A 7,495-nucleotide genomic window follows, 5' to 3' on the forward strand; every position below is an offset into this window, starting at 1 on the left:
GGCCCCAGCCCCCTTCAGTACGGTACAATCAAGAAGCAAAATCAAACAAGCTGGAAATTCTAATAAGAGTTATAAAAATACAAGCAACATGTAGAGCACAATACATTACAGAACAGTATTGAAAAGGTACAGTAAAGTACGTAAGAGTACAAAAGAGTAAGTAAAACAAAGTACAAGTGGACAATCAGAGTAGAACTATGATTGAGTTTTAAAGATATACACAACTACAAAACCTGCGCACTAAACAAGTCTAAACAATATCCACAGTTCTAGCCATTGAAGAAGATATTCTGGCTTAAGAGGTATTCTTTCGCCTGTGTTTTATATATGTTTCTACTGCATTTGAAATCAGTGTAGTCTGCAACTTTGTTGAGTATTTCGGTGCGTTGAAACAGAAAAGACTGCCTGCCGTAGTTCGCAATTTGGGTGTATGTATTTTGGCACACCTACTGCTATTGTCGCTGTTTGTCATGAAGATGTTATTCCTGTATAACTTGTAAAAGCTTCATATAATAAATTTGGTCACACTTAAGCATACTGTACTGTACAAATAGTGGACCCGTTCTCAAGTCGGCATAGTGCCCGTGAATATTGGCAAATAGACGGAGAACTCTTTTTTGTAACACAATGAGCCGTTTATAATTTGTTTTGTTTGTTGTTCCCCACGTTAATATTCCGTAGCAGAGCCCAGAATAGATAAGAGTATTATAAAGCTGTGTTTTCAACCAAAGTGGTAATAAACCTCTCAATCTGTAGAGAACGCCAATACTTTTTTGAAATTTCATTGCCTAGGTGTTTTATATGAGGATGCCAAGATAATTCTTCATGAAACCATACTCCTAAGAACTTCTGTTCTTTGACTAGGTTGATCATATTGCCCCGATATTCAATATGAATGCTATGATATATCTTCCTATAATTGGTCTAAAAATTATATAGAATGTCTTCGATACGTTTAGCTGTAAGTTATTTTCGTGCAACCACTTTGACAACATTTCTAAATATCTATTTACTTCATGCTGGACTTCTGTGATACTGCTACCAGAGAAAAATATGTTCCTGTCATCTGCACACATGGCTATCTGGGGTGTACAAGGTATGTGCGAAATATCATTCCCATATATTAAGAATAACAACGGTCCCAGCTTTGATCCTTGCGGAACACCCTGTTCTATTGCCACTACCTCCGGTGAAACACCATTAAATTCAAGAAATTGCTACTACCCGCCGCGGTGGCTCAGTGGCTAAGGCGTTGCGCTGCTGGGCACGAGGTCGCGGGTTCGATTCCCGGCCGCGGCGGCCGCTTTTCTGATGGAGGCGAAAAGCAAAAACGCCCGTGTGTGCGAGACTTCGGCGCACGTTAAAGATCCCCAGGTGGTCAAAATTAATCCGGAGCCCTCCACTACGGCGCGCCTCATCGCCTGCGTTGCGTCGGCGCGTTAAACCCCCACAATCAATCAAATCAATTAATCAAAAAATTGCTACTCATATAGCTCCTTAACAGGTCAGCCGCTACTACGCGTATTCCTAATTTTTTTAGTTTTCTTAGCAATATTTCAAGATTGATAGAGTCAAATGCTTTTTGTAGGTCCACGAATAACCCGAGTGTAAATTTCTTTCCCTCTATATTTTCTATTGTACTGTCCTTAATATTAAGTAGAGCTTGCTGCACTGACTTGTTTTTTTGAAAGCCGCACTGATACGGAGAAATGACCTTGTGTGTGTTGAAGAAGTTTGTTAGTCTATTATGTATCACATCTTCGAATATTTTTGGAAAGACCGCCAACACACAGATTAGCCTGTAATTAGAAAACTGGTCTTCGTCACCACCATTGTGAATTGGCCTAACGCGCGCTACTTTCACTTTTTGAAGAAAAACACCACTAGATAATGTCAAACTATTATTAAAAGCTTAAACTTCCCTAGTTTCTGAAGTGATCTGGTTAATAGAAAGTAGTGCAATGCCATCGATGCCAGATGCGACGTTGTTTTTAAGTTCAAGAATAAAAGTTTGCACCTCGCTCGCGTTTGTCGTACTTAAAAATATAGAGTTTGGGAGTTGTGACTGCTCCAGTACAGCGCTACTTTTATCTTCATCGACCTCCGAAACGTAAGCCCCTGCTTTGATGAAATGCCTATTCATTGCGATTGCCATTTCGGCTGATTCTACCCGTCTACCGTTCAAGCGAGCAACAGGCAACTGCGTGCACTTCTTGCGGCCCGTTAGCACATTCACTGTTTCCCATATCTTTTTTTAATCGTTACCTATATCATCGAAGAGGCGTTCATAGTATCTGAGCTTGGCACTTTTGAGGTCGCTCTACAGTTTGTTTCTACATTTTTTTTTTTAAGTCTAGAAGTAGGTTATGGTAACGGGATCGAACAAAAGAGTGATACATTGAGTTTTTACTTTTAATTCGTTTAAGAGGTTGTTGCTCTATCCAGGGCCTTCGCACCATTCGGGAATTTTTTGTTTTGCCACTGGCTGAAACGCTAAGTCGTAGCATGGTAGTATATGCCTCAAAAAAGGCCATAAGCTTTGTTTGAGTCGTTTTGAGCAAAAACTTCCTTCCAGTCGAAAACTCTGACAAGGTCTCTAAACTGCTCCAGTCCCGAGCTGGTTATTCTACGCCAAAAAATTATTTCACAACTATTGCCGCTTACAGTAACCTTCGTGTTCGCAAAACAAAACACTGGTAAATGATCACTAAGATCAACGAAAAGCACGCCAGCCTGAATCTCATCAATGTTGATATTATAATAACAGATATCTAGCAGGGAAGCACTACCAGAAGATACCCTAGTCAGTAGTTCTACGAGATTTGTGTATGCATGGCATGCCAGTACGCTTTTTACTTCCAGAGACCACTTATCCGCTGAGCGTATGTCTATATTGGTATCCCCCCTATTAATACGAGAGTTGTGATTGTTGCTACCAAACTGAAGGAGTCGTTCAAGAAAAATACTAATGTTTTTTCTGTCCCCATTTGGAGTTCTATAGACGACAGACGCTGTGGTCTTTCCCAAATGAATTGTTAAGAACTCAGCATCGTTAGTACTCGTAGAAAGTCGTCACTGACCGTATACGCTATGGATTATTTAAGGTAAATTGCCAATCCACCCACCCCCTCCTGGCCTGTCTGAAAAGATGTTTCGATCGGTATCCGTTAAAGAACGGAATCGTATCATTTTTAGTCAACCAAGCTTCCGAAAAACACACCAGATCAAGTTCAGGCTTAATTGTTTCAAAGAATATACTATTGTCATCTAGCTTGTTTCTCATGCTCCTGGCATTTATATTGCCCCGAACCATGTATGGGTTTGTTTATTTGTTGTTTGTTTTTACTGCCGGGCCACTCCCAGCTGTGTTATCTGCCTTCCAAGCTAAGCGCGGCTTCCATTCTTTATTTTGATGCCGCACGGGCTATCACATTCAGATAAGCAGACTGTTTCGCCCTAACGTCACTAGCCCAGAATAATCTTCTCTGATCTACAATGTTCTTAATGTGAATCGACCGTTCCAGAAGCACTTGCGACGAAAGATAAAAGCCTGCAGAGCAGACGCCGCGGCATTCGAATCGCCGGAGCTCGATGAACACGTCGCTTTGTTGACTGCCGCTTCACCGCCTCTGTATTCTTGAGTTGTTAGGGGAGCTCAAGTTCGCTCCATTAAACTTGTTTTCCTTGAAGACAACTGCGTCGTCTTTGACTTCGTGACATCTGGTGGAGCTGCTGGGTACATGAGCCCTAAGCCATCGTCAAGCCGACAAGCAAGCCCAGCTCGTGTCAGCCGCCGACAGCAAGGTCTTCAACCAGAGTTTGGACTTCTTGCGGACAACGTGAAGAAAGAAGATGACGTGAAAACCACCATGATCAACGCAGGCACCATGAGCAGCGCTTCTAATCCTGCCTCCGTCCTGCGACAGCCTCGGGAACGACCACCGTTTCGCGGATCTCCCGGAGAGGATTCTGAGGAGTTGTTGGAGAAAGTGGAGCGCGTCCGCATCTTTAACAGGTGGGATGACGGAGAAACGTTCCGCCATGTTTTCTTCTATTTGGAAGACAGAGCCCGAACGTGGTTCGAAAAGAGTGAAAGCTCGCTGACCAACTGGACTCGCCTTAAAAGCGAGTTTGTTAAAACATTCGCTACCGTCGTGCGGAAAGAACGAGCCGCAGTTTTGTTGGAAACGCGCACACAGCACCCCAACGAAGGGGTCGTGATCTTCGTTGAGGAGATGAAGCAACTATTTCGCCTCGCGGACACCGAAATGACTGAAGAAAAGAAGCTCAGGTTTCTAATGCGAGGAGTCAAGCAAGAACTCTTTGCCTGCCTAGTCCGCAACCCGCCTAAAACGGTGACTGAATTCCCGTCTGAGGCTGCCGCATTGGAGAAGACCTTCGAAATTTGAACGAGGCAGTACGACCGCCCTGTCAACACGCTTTTCTCGGAGACAATCGATGCCGCAACTATAAGCTCCGATACATTGCGCGAGACCATCCGAGCCGTGGTCAGGGAGGAGCTTCGGAAGCTTTTTCCAACGACGCAGCAACCTCAAGTCGCTTCCCTGACTGACGTCGTCCGAAAAGAGGTTCAACAGGCACTGGGGGCTTCTGCGCCATCCGAAGCACCCCGTGAGCCACAAGCGATGACCTACTCCGCAGCTCTTCGTCGACCCCGCCCTGCTCCAATCCTTCGTCAAGAGGCCCTGCCATACCGCCGTCCCCTGTCGCCCGCTCGACCCCCGGTAGTCCAATACCAGACGCCGAGGAAGACCGAAGTGTGGCGAACGCCCCATAACCGCCCGCTGTGCTACCACTGCGGAGAGGCCGACCACATCTACCATCGCTGCCCTTACAAGAGGCTCGGTCTGCGAGGATTCTCCGTCGACACACCACGCCCCCGACCCGGCCAGCGCCCTACTGAGATTGACGAATACCTGTCCAACACGAACCGAGGACATGCCCGCTTCAACCGTTCGCTGTCGCCCTACCCATACAAGTCGCCGAACAGCCGTAGCACCACTGACTTCTCACGTGCAAGGTTCCCCAGCCCACGCTGGGGAAACTAAAAGCAGCAACTTCTGGAGGTGAACTTGCAGAACGGCGAAAAAACGAAAACCCTCCAGCGACGCATGGCCGCACCGAACACCGTACCCGCAGCCCAACGACTCTATCTAACCCGGAGGTGACTGCCGAACCCGACGACGACACGACGCGACGCGTACCCGAAATGACAGAGCCTGCCGCTGAGAAGACGACGACAATGACGACGCATAGTGCCCGACCATCAACACGCACAAGCGGAGATACAACGCCCCGATGCACCCGAAACTCAAGGAAAGCGGCGTCCGACGTCCAGTTGTCCATCGACGGCTTTGACGTAGTCGCCCTCATCGACACGGCAGCCGACTACTCGGTAATGAGCGGCTCATTTTCATCGAAGCTGAAGAAAGTTAAGACCACATGGGGCGGTCCGCATATACGCACAGCAGGAGCCCATCTCGTAACGCCAAGTGGAACGTGCACATCACGCGTGACCACAGGCGGCACCACGTACCCTGCTGAGTTCGTTATTTTGCCTCACTGCTCCCGCGACGTAATTCTCGGCTTGGACTTTTTGACGGACAACAGCACAATAATTGATCTGCAGATAAAGTCGATCACTTTTTCCTCCGATCACTCCACGACGCCGCAGCCGAACCCCGATCACCGTGCTACTCTAAGGATCGCCGACGATCATGTAACCCTGCCACCCCGCGCAAGCTTGATGATCGCCGTCTACTGTGAGGATGCTGCTTCTGACATCGACGCTATCGTAGAGAGTGATCAAAGGTTGCTTCTCGACCACGGTGTCTTCGTCGCAAGAGGCATTGCGCACTGTAGGCAACGCTAATCTCACGTTTTGGTCACGAATTTCACCGAAGAGTACCAGCATTTAAACAGGGGAGCTGCAATTGCGTTCCTCGAAGAACCGCAAGAAGCAAGTGACATGATCGCGGTCGCTGACTTTGAACGCACACCCGAAGACACCATCAAGCTTCCGCAGCCCTTCGACGTGAATCCCGCGCTGCCGCAAGAACAAAGGAACAAATTATTGGCTCTGCTGCGTCGCTACAGCGAGTGTTTTTCGTCGAGTTCAAATTACGTCAGACACCCGAGCGAAGCACCGTATTATAACCGAAGATGGAGCCCGACCTAAACGACAGTCACTGTACCGCGTGTCTTCACACGAGCAGGAAGCCACCCGTACTGAAGTCGACGACATGGTCAGCGATGACATTATACAGCCATCGAAAAGCCCCTGGGCTGCGCCGGTCGTACTCGTAAAGAAAAAAGACGGCACATTAAGGTTCTGCGTTGACTACCGGCGACTGAACAAAATCACCAAAAAGGACGTGTACCCCCTGCAACGAATCCACGACACCCTCGACCACCTCTGCCATTCCAAGTACTTCTCATCGATGGATCTGAAAACCAGCTACTGGCAAATTGAAGTGGACGAGAGAGCGAGAGAAGACTTCATTTATAACCCCGGACGGCCTATACGAGTTCAAGGTGATGCTTTTTGGCCTGTGCATGGCGCCAGCAACGTTTTAAAGAGTCATGGACACTGTGCTAGCTGGTCTGAAGTGGCACACTTGCCTGGTATACCTCGACGACGTTGTTGTAATCGCCCGGAGTTTCGACGAACACCTTGGAAGGTTGGAATCTGTACTCGAGGCAATTCGTACGTCGGGGTTAACGCTGAAGCCTGAAAAGTGTCGTTTCGCGTATGAGGAGCTGAAGTTGTTGGGCCACGTCGTCAACGCCACGGGAGTCCTACCTGACCCGGCAAAAACTTCAGCCATTGCGAACATAACAAGGGCGAAAGACAAGAAGGGCGTGCGAAGATTTTCCGGACTGTGCGCATACTACCGGCGCTTCGTCGAAAACTTCGCCCGCATTGCAGAGCCACTCAGACGGTTGACGAAAAATAGCACGCCTTTTAGCTGGGAAAACGACCAAGAAAAGACATTCTACGAGCTGCAAAAACGCCTGCAAAACCCACCCGTGCTCGCTCATTTCGACGAAAACGCCAAAACAGAAATGCACACGGACGCCAGTGATATGGGTTTGGGTGCCGTCCTCGTCCAAAAGCAAAGCGGTTGCGAAAATGTACTCGCCTATACCAGCCGTGGTCTGTCGAAGGAGGAGAAAAACTACTCTGCCTCGGAGAAAGAGTGCCTGGCTATCAAATGGGCCATTTCGAAATTCCGCCCATACGTGTATGGTAGACCGTTCAAGGTTGTGACAGACCACCATGCGCTGTGTTGGCTCGCCAATTTGAAGGACCCCTCTGGCCGCTTTGGGCGATGGAGCTTGCGCCTGCAAGAATTCGACGTTACAATTGTCCATAAATCCCGCAGGAAACACTCCGATGCCGACTGTCTGTCCCGTGCCACCATCGATCCAACACCGCAAGACTCCGATGCCGACAGCGCGTTCTTCGGAGTCA

The 7,495-nt window shown here is 48.0% G+C and overlaps 1 pseudogene; it reads left to right on the forward strand.

Moving 5' to 3' along the window:
• Positions 1–3,740: 3,740 nt before the first annotated feature.
• Positions 3,741–5,069, forward strand: LOC144139030 (uncharacterized; annotated as a pseudogene).
• Positions 5,070–7,495: the final 2,426 nt, after the last annotated feature.

The sequence above is a fragment of the Haemaphysalis longicornis genome, unplaced genomic scaffold (assembly GCF_048455015.1).
Source record: "Haemaphysalis longicornis isolate Haplotype H1 unplaced genomic scaffold, Haemaphysalis longicornis Haplotype H1 scaffold_5, whole genome shotgun sequence".
NCBI lineage: Eukaryota > Metazoa > Arthropoda > Arachnida > Ixodida > Ixodidae > Haemaphysalis > Haemaphysalis longicornis.